The 13,004-nt window shown below is 38.5% G+C and overlaps 1 protein-coding gene across 1 annotated transcript in view; it reads right to left on the minus strand.

The window, feature by feature from the left end:
- Positions 1-12,744, minus strand: part of LOC129768124 (uncharacterized) — a 217,498-nt gene extending 204,754 nt beyond the window's left edge. The window contains exon 1 of the mRNA XM_055769559.1: positions 11,257-12,744. The gene's annotated coding sequence lies outside the window, so the exon portion shown is untranslated. The remainder of the gene's footprint in view (positions 1-11,256) is intronic.
- Between the last annotated feature and the right edge of the window lie 260 nt (positions 12,745-13,004).

The raw sequence follows: 13,004 nt of genomic DNA on the forward strand, positions 1-13,004 counted from the left end.
GCTACGCAATATGAAATAAGATTATTTTTATGGTGGAAATAAAACAATCTTACGAAGTGTTATTTCCAAAGCAGAATATATTTCAACATTATTCATCATGATCTTAATCGAAATAGCTAAATGTCGACCAAGCGTGTAATGGATGCAGTATTACCATTGTATGGAGATTCATATGGTACCATCAAAGCCAGGAGCAGATGAAAAGGCTTCCTCATAAAATAGCAATCAAGAGTATTACGAGCGCATGGTAGGCAACTTTTCCAACCGACAGCGGGCAGTCGGCCAGTAGCCGGAAGCCTTTTGTCTAGGAAATGATTTTTCCGCAATGAAAGCTATTCCTACTTCTTTCATTAATCATGATTCGTAATCATCACCATGCACAATCTACGACTCGATAACGACGCAGAACTATTCTTTATCCTATAAAAAGTAGTCTTCCCGTTTCAGTCAAACTATCAATCACGTAATTTTCCCGGCTGTACGCTGTGGGACATAATTAGAACGGAACAATGAATGGGATGAACGTTTGCTATTCCCAAGCCGTCGGACGTGACAGCCCGGTTTAGTATGATTAAAACAGATTGTTTGTTATCTCTCCCTGGAAAACAATAGCGGAGTATGGCGGCACAATGTTTATGACCTCACTCCAACACTAAAACACTAAAATCGTCCAGAAGACCTCTCACGTTCATCACCGTTGGCTGAAAAAGTGATGCTATCAATGATAAATGGGAAATCAAATCGAACCCACCTTTTTTGAAGTAATCGGAAAAGGACACCTTTATTTTATACTTCCGCCCTCTATCTGAATGTTGTCAAATTCTGTGTATGGCTTTGCCAACAGAAGCATACAATCAGATATAGACCGATTTCCGATTTAGAGAGTGCGGGGAAGCGCCCACCTCTTCTCGGCTGGGGTCTGTTTATTATTCCGAGAAGCTTTCTAGACAGTCGAAGTATTCTCCACTGGGATTTTTCCCGCATAATCGAAAATTCTGACTGGTTTCTTAATGCGATCCGCGTGCTCTTGGGTGCTGGGGGAAGTGTGCGTTTCTTTTTTTTCTTTATAATTTTCACCCTGCGTTAAGAAAAGGGTCCCCCCGCAAGTGTGGAGCCTTGTTTGAGTTGCCCTTTTTTCTTGCGGAGAGTGGGCGATCGATTTAAGTAAGTGTAATGAAATGGTGGGAAGTTACTGGATTAGAATACTAATGGGATTTGTTTTCGACATTTGTTCGTGCCAGGACTAGATAGTAAGCGTTTAATTTGTTATTTGAATACTTGTTCAAGATTTTTGACGTAGAACTAAGTCTTTCATGAAGGGTGCCAAATCAGAAAACAGGTCACGTTTTTATGAAATAAAGTTAACGTTAATAACTAAAGGGTGTGTCACATCAAATTGCATCACGGAAAAAACGCTGTAGAAATTTAATTTTTAGGAATTATATCTTCAGCTTTCGCTTATAATCAGATAAGAGTGTATAGATCACGTTGGCCATGCTTCACTGTCAATTTTTCGTAAATTTGGAAAAATGTCGTCGAACGAAAAAGAGCGTCGTGAATTAATCCTGTGCACTCATTTCGAGAATCCGTCACATCGGGACATCGGTAAGATGCTGGGAATCGTCCAATCCACGATCAGCAGAGTACTAAAACTATACTTCGAGAACCTAACCATCGACCGGAAGGTGAAGAACGGCAAAAATGGTGCTCCGTCAGTGAAAAAGATCACAAGCGCGTAGTTGAGCAGTTTAGACGTGATCCGAGAAGTTCGGTCCGGGATGTCGCCAATAAGCTGAATTTGTCAAGTTCATTCGTCCAGCGGACCAAGCAGCGGGAGGGCCTGCGTACATACAAGGTTCAGAAGGCTCCTAACCACGACGAAAGGCAAAACATGGTGGGGAAGACGCGAGCCCGGAAGCTGTACACCGAAATGCTGACGAAGCCGCATTGCCTGGTAATGAACGACGAAACCTACGTCAAAGCGGACTTTTGTCAGCTGCCGGGCCTGTTGTTCTTCTCCGCAGAGGACAAATTCAGCGTTCCGGAGGAGATTCGCAAGCAGAAACTATCCAAGTTTGCCAAAAAGTACATGGTGTGGCAAGCGATCTGCTCTTGCGGAAAGCGGAGCGCCCCCTTCGTGATGACCGGCACGGTAAACGGGCAGGTTTACCTTAAGGAGTGCCTACAGAAGCGCTTACTACCACTATTGAAGCAGCACGAGGGCCCGACCATCTTCTGGCCGGATCTCGCTTCGTGCCACTAGTCAAAGGACGTGTTGGAGTGGTACGAAGCCAACGGGGTCACCTTCGTGCCAAAGGAAATGAACACGCCCAACGCGCCGGAGCTTCGCCCAATAGAGAAATATTGGGCGATTATGAAGCAGGCCCTCCGGAAGAACCCAAAAGTTGTCAAATCGGAGGCGGACTTCAAGAGAAAATGGATTTCTGTTCAAAAAAAACTACAACCTGACGTTGTACAGAACCTTATGGACGGGGTAAAGAGGAAGGTGCGAGCATACGGGCTTGGGCTCGAAGTATGAATAAAAAGAAAATGCCAAAAGTTGTTTAATAGTTTTTATTTTACTGTCTAAAATTTTCAAAAGGATCGGTCTACTGGGCGAATTTCTACAGCGTTTTTTCCGTGATGCAATTTGATGTGACACACCCTTTATTTTTTCCGCGAACGGATTTTGGCGATTCACATATTAAACGAATCGGAAATTCCGTAAGATTTGTTAATTATGCTATACATTAGAATCCCATGGTTTGTAAATGGTTAAAATTCATGAAAATTTGAGGCGTTTCCATTTTCCCATACATTTGTTCTGTCCATTTGTTTGCTTTCCCGAACAGACCTTTCAATAACGAGCAACTTATCGACTACCAACGGAGGGGAAATCGTAGGATTTGAAGTCTCCGTGAACAAAGGAAAAGAAGAAGAATGAAGGAGAATACTTGCCTAGAGTATAAACAGTGGATCTCGCTGAGGCAAACTTTAGAGGCGAATGAACTGCAAAGTTTAAAGCCTCTTAAAAACAAAGAAAGAAGAAGAAGGCAAACTTTCATTCGGCATCGAACTGTTGAGTAATCCAGTTCACTTTGCTTTCGCTGCGCTTCGATCTAAGAGTGGACCCACCAGTGGTAATCCAACTTGGAAATCGTCGTTTGATTTTTCTGTTCGTTTTTCGCGTTATTCGTATCGTGTGTTCTTCTTTCCGCGTCATAAATTTGACGCTTCGCGTAGCAAGCAAGAAGAAGAGGAAGGCAGGCTCGAGCCCTGCATAAAACTAACGCATTGCCAGGGGCAATAAAATTACGAGGTAAGCGTCATCTAATGATGCACGCGGTGTTGGTGCAGTGAAAAGCGCTCGCACTGAACCGAGCCTTCGCGAATGTGACACCGCACCGAACAACAGCGAAGTAGGCGATTTCGGCGCGTCGGTCGAAAATGTAAACGCCCAGGCAGCAATCAAAATCAAGCTCCCCCCGCTGGTGGTGAAGGCGGTCGCTCTTGACAAACTCATCAGCGAATTCGCATCGATGGGTGTTACAGCAGAGTACAAGCTGTGTGACATAATTCAGTCTTTTTCCAAGCAGTTAACATTGTTTGTTTTCCGTCATCATAAGGTTGTGCGTTAAAAAAATATTTGGGGAATACAAAGCATCTTGAATGTCTTACTGGAATGTTATAAGTTATTGAATATTTAAAGTTATTTTAGTTTTAAGTAAGTAGTTTTAAGTAAGTAGTTTTAAGTAGTATTAAGAATGTATCGGTCTACAATTTAGAGTGACGACAATAAAAAAAAATTGGCATTAGCGTTATTATTGTATTAGCGCTAAGATGCATTGCTACTGTTTTCGAGGTTGTTATTAACAAAAAGAGTTTATTTCGCTTGTTTAGTCACCGAAAAAGTAAATGTCGTTCTGGAATTTTGTATGCGGTTTCGCTTTCCAGTAGCAAAACTACCTCCACTAAGGGTGATAGCTGCGCTTCTCTCGAGCATGAGAAACAAATACAACTTTTTTCGAGGCCAGTAATATTAACAGAAGCGTTTCTTTTGAGAATAGTTTTATATTCGTAGTAGTTTCAAGCCACCAATGTATGGCTCTGTATGCATGCTATGGCGAACACTTGTTTGGCGCTTGGTTTACGTTGTACGAACGATGCCTAGCGGTGCGATTCCTTTAAGGCAATACTAAATAACATGTAGCATGATATTTGATTCTTGCAAGTGTTGTCATTGTTATTGTTTCCATGCGGTGCCAAAGATATATTGATGTAGTTATGAGATGTGGAATAATGGTGCTGGTGCAACATGTATATAATCGAGTCTAGCCGAGTCTATGTCAATTGCGAAAAAGGCCAAAAAAAGAAAGGAAAGCGTTCGAGGTAAATTTTCATTGCATTGACATGAAATAAATTGCGAATTACGATCAGCTAGTGTATTGTTTTGCGAGGGCAAGAATGAATCATCAATTAATTATCGTCAACAAATTCTACAATGAAAAAACCATTTCAGAGATTATTCTACTAAGCAGTTGTTTCTAAAATTTCACAGCATTATAGAATAATATCCGAAGGTATGAATGAGCGACTTATATAGAATAACAGCGTAGTTCTACGTCAACAATGCGGTCGTATCTTGGACACAACCTCCTATAATTTTTCTTCTATCTTGTCAGTTGAATTTGAAGTTGGAATTAGGCATGTGATTCGGTCAAAACTGAATTATTACTCCAATTCCAATGAAAAATACATAATCAAATTAAAGCATCTCCTCGAGCACATTAGCCCGAGCAAGTTTGGCCAACGACAATGAACCAACAGAAGCGTTAGTGGAGAGCAGCAGCGCGCTTCAGCAGTAAGAAGATCGTAAAAATTCATACCGAAACTTGGCAAACAAAACCAAAATGGTAACAGAGAATTAGAGGAGAAACTTAAAAAAGCTCGTAAAAAAGCTGTGGGATGCCGCAAATGACAGACAGCTTCGGGGGTGAGGGTTCATGGTAGGCGCAAAGTGGCACACAGGGAGCTGTCTGACTGAATGTCCTCATCAGAAATTCAGCTGGGATACATTCCCAACGCTCGTAAGATAATAAAAACTTCGCTTTCCCCGCGATTGGGACCCAATTTGGTGATTCGTGAATACGTCGGGTGGGATGTGTATTGGGATGCCCCTCTGCAAGTTTATCCTGTTTATCCACGAGAAGAGAAACATTTCAATTTTCTGTTTCGTTGTTTTTTCTCTGTGACATTCGTTTAAGACAAGCTGGAAGCGAATTCCGGAACACTGGTATTAAAGGTATAATCTATATTTTTTTTCGATACTCTTTGTGAATCAGTGCTTGATTATTGTTGAAATATTCAGGTTAACCAGGTCTCCAAGAATCGGTGGTCTTACAAAGTTTTGATATTGTGGATCATACTAATACACAATTACGCAGTGAGTTTTAATTTGCTGTTAGTACTTATGTAGGTTACAAATTTTATCCAGAATTTTATCGTAATCTCAGATGTTCTTTGTATTCGAATTTTATCGATTTTCTGATTCAAGGATTGGCTATCGATTGCTCCAAGAAATCGTAAAATACTTTTTAACTTCAGAATTTTCTGCAGTCACTCTTCAGGAATTTCAAAAATATACATTTTTATCTCTAGTTTTAATTCAATGCTCACAAAACCAAGGAAATGAATATGTTCTCAAACATTCGCGGCGGTGTTTTTTTTTTGCTGGAACATTATTCTGTTAACGAGTTAACGTCGTCAGATTCCAAAAAATTACACTCAGCAGACACTGACACCACTGAACTTGTACCTTCCAACGAGATAAGAAGCAATCATATTATTCTGAAAAGGATACCGAAGACATGACACGTTATGAAAAATATTTCCCAGAATAAATAATGATATTGCTCATTGCTAGCTTCACCGTTTTCCTCTTGACAAGCACACTAGACATCAAACCATTTTTCTACAATGTTGTAAGAAGTGAAGCGTTGTCCAGCAAGTGCGTGTGTGTGTTCAATTGGGACTTGAATTTCTTCTGTAGGGGAAATGGGGGTAATTTGGACATTTCACTAATCAATGAAATATTTCACTTACATGACATCTGAAACCCTCCTCTTTATTTCGATGCCCAACATGTTTACATTCTTCTTCAGTTTGGTATAATGGCGTCGAATCAAGTGGAAGTACGCAAACGCATTTTTCGCGAACGGCAGCAAAATCCAACACTGTCGGTACGCGATCTCGCCAGAAAGCTAAAACTGCCGAAGAGTACCGTGTTTACTGTGAGCAAATCGTTTGACCAGCGCTTAACTGTGGATCGGAAGGTTGGAAGCGAAATAAATCGAAAAGTATGCTCCCGACAGATGAACCGAAAGGTGGTTGCCATTATTGAGAAACATCCCAACCTTTCAGTTAGAAATGTGGCTCGAAAGGTTGGAAAATCAAAATCAAATGTACAAAAAGTGAAGCGGTGGCATGGACTGAAGGCGTACAAAGTGAAAAAGGTGCCCAATCGACATAATAAGCAAAATTTTACTGCAAAAAGCCGTGCTATGGTGCTCTACACCCAGTTTTTGCAAAAATGTTCATGCACCATAATGGACGAAGAAACTTATGTTCTCGAAGACTTCAAACAGCTTCCGGGTCGCGCTTTTTATACTGCAATGCGAAGGAATGCCTTAGCCGAGTGTTTCCGGACCAAGAAACAGTCTAAATTCCCCAAAAAGAACTTGGTTTGACATGCCATAGGCAGTTGTGGCCGAAAATCCAAATCCAAATCTTTAATTTGATATGTCGATCATCTAAATCGACTTTAATTTGATATGTCGATCATCTAAATCGGTCCAGTAGTTCTGAAGTTATGAATTTTTGAAAAAAGGCATTTTTGGAAAAAAGAGAAAAAAGATAATTTTTCGGACAACCCTTAAATGGATATGGTCACCCTACTGAAAAAATAAAAAAAGGGTCTAATGTTTTACGATGAAGAACAAAATTACCACTTTTCACGAAAATCCGTGAGCCACTATATCGGTTTGGCATGGAATGGTGGCCTTTTCGAAGGAATAAAATGGCAGAATTTGATATCAAAAACATCAATATTTTTTATATCACCAACGCAATGAAATGAGCCATCATGAACTACTGTTCAAGTTAGAGATGAAGTATTTCGCGTGGAAGTGTATATTATGCTGCCAAAAGATATACAGTATTCCAAAGCTAAAAGTTTATAGGTTAAGGACATTCAATGTACATATTTTCAACTTTTTTCAATATTGCGAGAAATGTATTTTTTCTTTTTTTTTTCAAAATTTCTCAAGACATGAAAAAATACGTTCTCAACCAAATCGCCAATAAATCCAACTAACCTAATTAATAATGATAAAATTTCATTTGATTACATGAAAACGAGAGGTACGAGTCACTAGTACTTTATACTTCCGGTACAATTTGCAATGAAGTGTTCCCCTAATCTTCAGAAAGTTTACAGTAGGTATCCACAAATGTTGTGAATTTTTTTTCCAAAACTACCTATCGATTTGCAGTATGATGATAATTTTATGAAACATTCATGATCAGAGGCGAAAGGGTAATTTATCATTTTATAAAAAAACATTTCTGAAATGAAAAAAATGATGAAAACTAGTTCATTAGGTTATTAGGTGGTTTGAAATTTATTTTTAAAATCAAGAAAAAAAATTCAAAAACCGAAAAAATACAATGTTTCCATCCTTAAATCAATCCATGAACAATAATCTAAATGCAATGTGGCTATTCTCTATAGCCGCACCTCATTTTCATACTCCCAACAATGTTTACGGTGAAATCAATACACAATACATAACCAATGTGTCTATATTAGGCATCGAACACAAAATACGTAACGGGAAAGGGGGGGGGGGTAGGAAGGTTGCGTTACTTACTGTACATTAGAGATAGGAAATTGCGTTACGTACGGGGGAGGGGGTCCAACATCTGGATTTTTTACGTTACGTAACTTGTGCACGACGCCTTAGTATTAGTGACAAATACGTTTTCCATGAGTTACTGTGATCGTGCATCTATCAAAAATACGTGTATTTCCCATAAATCGGGTACCCACTTGTTACCGTTTTGTCTCAAATTCCGAACACTTAAGCTTTGATGGCATTTAAACAGTGTCTCATTACTCAAAATGGTACTTTTTCGCGAAATTCATTTGATTTTTGGATACAATGAAGCCTTCTTTTTCAAAATAATTATTTACAATTATGTTTTCATGGTGAAACACTGAAAATTACACTAATCACATTTGTCTCAAATTCCGAACACCATTTTTGTCACTGACTCATATTCCGAACACTTTTGTCTCAAATTCCGAACAGCAACAATGCATTTAAAAAAAATCATAACTTTTAAACTACTGAACCGATTTATCTGAACGATATATCAAATTGAAGTCAATTAGCTAGTCTTTTTTGGAAAAATGTTATGCTCGCAAAAAAAATGGATTTTACTTTGGTAATAATTGATTGTATTTGTTTCTTATAGTTTACATGGTTTCGGAACCAAGGGTGCTACATCGGTATCGATACCTGTAAATGACGTTAAAATGAAGTCTATAACCTAAAAAATATCAGGGTGTTGAATATTAAATTATTTATAACATTGAAGTTCAGTAAATTCACATTTAAAAATAAAGTGTTCGCAATTTGAATCATGCGTAGAAACTTGATTCATATTCCGAACACTAATTCAATGAAGATTTCTGTATGAAATATCATTTTATTTCATCCATTTATTGTAGATTCTTACCATTTCTAGCACTTAACATGAAAGCAACAAACAAAATAGTTGAAAAAACTACAAAAATTGAAAAATCACGATGCTTTTTTTTAGCGAAATTTGCTAACGCAAACATTTCATCGTTGCTTTTGATTGTCACTTTTTTGCAAATGCTTGATATTATAAATTATATGCTCCATCGATACCTGTAAATTATGTTAAAATGAAGCCTATAACCCAAAGAATGTTAAGGCTTTCATTATTAAATTATTTATAGCATTAAAGTTCAGTAAATTTGCATTTAAAATGAAGTGTTCGGAATTTGAATCATGCGTCGAAACTTGATTCAAATTCGAACACTACATCAATACTGATTTTAATGAGTATTTCTGCATAAAATATGATTGTTTTCATCCATTTACTGTGGCTTCATACATTTTCTAGCGCTTAACATGAAAAAACACAAACAAAATAGTTGAAACAAGTACAAAAAATGAAAAATTAACGATGCTTGTTTTTTACGGAATTTGCTAACGCTAACATTTTATCTTTGGTTTTGACTGTCATTTTTTTGCAAATGTTAAATTTTATAAATTATAGGCTGTATCGATACCTTTGAATGATGTTAAAATCTAGCCCATACCCCAAAGAATGTCTGGGCCTTTATTATACAATTATTTATAACATTGAAGTATAGTAAATTTACATTTAAAAATGAAGTGTTCGGAAATTGAGAAATGGTTCAGGCGTATAACAAGTGAGTTGTGTCTTTCCAATAACCGGACGCAGGCCTAGTAGATCGTAGAAAACGGCTATAAACTATTTGAAGGATCCAGAAAACTTTGTTACGATTGAAGTTGTCTGCGAGAGCTGAACGATCCATTCCACAATCTCACTATTAAAAATCAAGACTATACTGAAACTATAAGTTCTTAAGAAAACAGTAAAATTTTGCACACCAGCCGCGATTGTATTCGATCTAAAATAAATAAAGCCGCAATATTATTCGATCTAAAATAAATAAAAATTCAAATCTGACCCTTACGCAACAAGAAAAACGTTTGGAATTCACCGAACTCAACATCACACGCAAATGGGGCATGATAAAATCTCCGTGACTTTACTGTTTTATTCACAAATAGACGCAATCACATTTCATTCAGCTTTCAATCATTTTATTGTTGGTTTCCCCACTGTAAATTATCTTGAAGGAAAAATATTAAAGTGAAAAAGATTAAAATGACTCTGATGGATTTTAGAGGTATGGGAGAGATCTACGAAAGGATTCAGGAACCAAATATTGGTTTCGATTGGGTTTTGTGTGACTGGAAAACATAATCTGGCATTCAAATAATGCAAGTTGAACTCGTTGGATTATATCGAAGTTCTTAACAGCTGCATGGTTTTGTTCAAAGTGAAAGGTCGACGCAAAATATTTGTACTCCATCAAGACAACGCTAGTATCGACACCATTTCTGTTATAAAATACTGGTTCGAGACTTTGAATTATTGTGGTGGCAGGCCCACAGTCCAGATCTAAATTCAGTGAAAAACATATGGGGAATTGTACGGTTTTTTGTGTGTATTTAGCTAATGTTAGAAATTATCAGTTCTTTCCTTGAAGGTATGAAAATTCGATAACATCAATGAAACGAATGCTTTGCGAGAAAAAAAAAACAAAGGGCCTGGCCGGGTAAAGGAGTAAAAAGTGCCCCCAAACGAAATCACCAGCTGTATGGCGAATATTGTATAGGATATTAAATAAGAAATTTTTGCGGTTTATTTGAACCCCTAAATAAAAAACATAGGATTTATAGTGAAAACCTACTTTTTCGATTATTTCGCGCCATCCTCAAATGCTTCGAGATAAAAATTTGAAAAAAAATACTGAATGTGCATGTATTTTTTTAGTACTTGATTTTTTTATGAAAATTGAAAATTGATGGTTGAGCGATACACCTTAGTAAGATGTACTTTCAGTATTTTTTTTTTATATTTTTGTCTTAAAACTATTGAGAATGGCGTGAAATAACGAAAAGGTGCATTTTATCATTGATCTTATGGTGTACCATATAAGGACTTGAATATCTGGTACTACTACCAAAAGGTTTGAGTACCCTCTACAATATTTTCCATACAGCGGGTGATTTAGTTTGGGGGACTTTTTACTCCCTTACCCAGTCAGACTCTTCGGAATCATAAAGAATTTTTTTTGTACCGCGCAACACTGAAAAAAATCAGAAAAAAAATCACACATATCTGGAAAAGCCGTAGGAATACATTTAAATGTGAATTAGAGTAGTACTGAATCTCTGAATACCAAACATTTTTTTTTCAAGATTTCAACATTTTTTGTAGTACTTAAATTTTTTATGATTTTTTTTGATAATTTTTCTTGATATATATTCGAATTGTTCCGTCACGCAATAGATCAACAAAAAACAGTTAAATCATGAAATGATCTCTTTCAATAGAAAAAAAACTCACCATTTAAACGCCTATTTTCATGAAGTTGTCAGAGTGGAAAGAAAAAAAATCACTGAATCACCAAATCAGCACCGCTGGCATATGGGCCACACAGCTATTTCGTTGCCACCATATGTTTTATATTCACTTTCCTGGATCTTTTCCGTATAAATGCCCCATAAATTCACTGGCAATCCAATGAGTTGCTCTTTTCAACACTTACATCGATTCTTATCTCCAGAGCTTCATTTTTCATTCGAGCCGTTACAGTTGGATGCTTCCCAGTATTCCACCCCAAAACACACTTTTTCGCGGTGAGCTTTTTCACTTTCACGGTAAATTGAATTAGAAACTTTTTGCTCCGCGCTCGGAACGCTTCTCGCATAAATTATCCACTGCCACCGCGCCGAACGGACCGGAGTTTCTCCGACCGCTGATCTATTTTCGAACCGATAGTATTTCTCGGGAAGCAGCTGCCAAAGTGGGTAATGGGTTCCACTTAGTCTAGCTTAGTTATAGCCGACTTTGATAGATTCACTAGCAGCGGGCGCGTTCACTTGACTCCTCACACGTAGGCACCCATTGGCAGCTGGTTTCGGCACGAATTACCGATAAACTGAACCGACACACAAACGCACGCACACAAAATCTTCCTTCGGGGCGCTCTGATTAAGCCAGCAGCACCAGCTGTGGCGAACCACACATATCCTCCGCCAATGAGAGTAACTAATCAGCAGATCCAGATCTTGGTGGTCTCGGATTCGAAAATTGATGGCGGTTGCTTGTGGTGAAGATACCCGAACCGTCTCCGTCACTGCCAGCTTTATGTATCTCGCACCTCCCGCACTCCCTCACAGATGATTTACGGCGAAAATATTCCGGTTGGGCTCCTGCCGAGCCGCCTGTGTCGGGCCGAAATTTTCAACATAATTCATTAACATTGAGATTAACTTTTCCGGAACTTTGCAATCTGAATTTCCCTTATTTATCGCACTCTCTAGTGTTGTGTAGACATATTTTTGACGATTCTCGTGAACATCATTAACGTTGAGATTTTTTTATTATTGTTAGGCAAGAATGCTAGATTCCATAACACACTATCATTTCTGCTAGCTACAGTTTAGCACTTAACCTGGGAATTTCAAACTTCTTCAAGTGGCACTAGTGAAACTCTTTTCATCAGCGTGACAAGTAAACGGGTAATCCAAAAATTTCGGGTGAAAAACAAACCGCACCACTACGAGTGAAAGTATGCATGCGATGGTCGTCGCCACATTTCATTCTCACCACTTCAACCACAAATGCCCCAAAAAACTAGGATCTTGGAAGAATGGGGCAAAATTAGACGATAGACTGCGAGGGGGTGTTTGGGTTGGGTGGTCACACTGGGGGAGACACACAGGTGATAGGGGTTCACACTTTTTTGTTGCTCCAAAAATTTACCCCCAACCGCCACTACCAACCACTCAGTGTATCAATCCCACGGGAGACGAGCGGAGTCCGAATACGCTTTCCCTAGGCAAAAGTCAGCAACAAACTGATGCTTCCGCCAGGCGTTCGAGTTCTCGTCCTGTGGCAGCAGGACCCCTCACAAGACCGGGCAAAATACTCAACGGTTGCTGATGCAGTAATTCGTGCGCTCTCTCGCGAGAGATGGGGCACTGATGGATGTGAAGGATTCTCACAGCTGTGCTGAATTGAAGCAACAGTGTGAACGCGGTTTGAGCAATAGCACGATAAAAGCTTTCGTTCGCCGAGAGAGTGGAAAA

The sequence above is a fragment of the Toxorhynchites rutilus genome, chromosome 2 (genome assembly GCF_029784135.1).
Source record: "Toxorhynchites rutilus septentrionalis strain SRP chromosome 2, ASM2978413v1, whole genome shotgun sequence".
Lineage (NCBI taxonomy): Eukaryota > Metazoa > Arthropoda > Insecta > Diptera > Culicidae > Toxorhynchites > Toxorhynchites rutilus.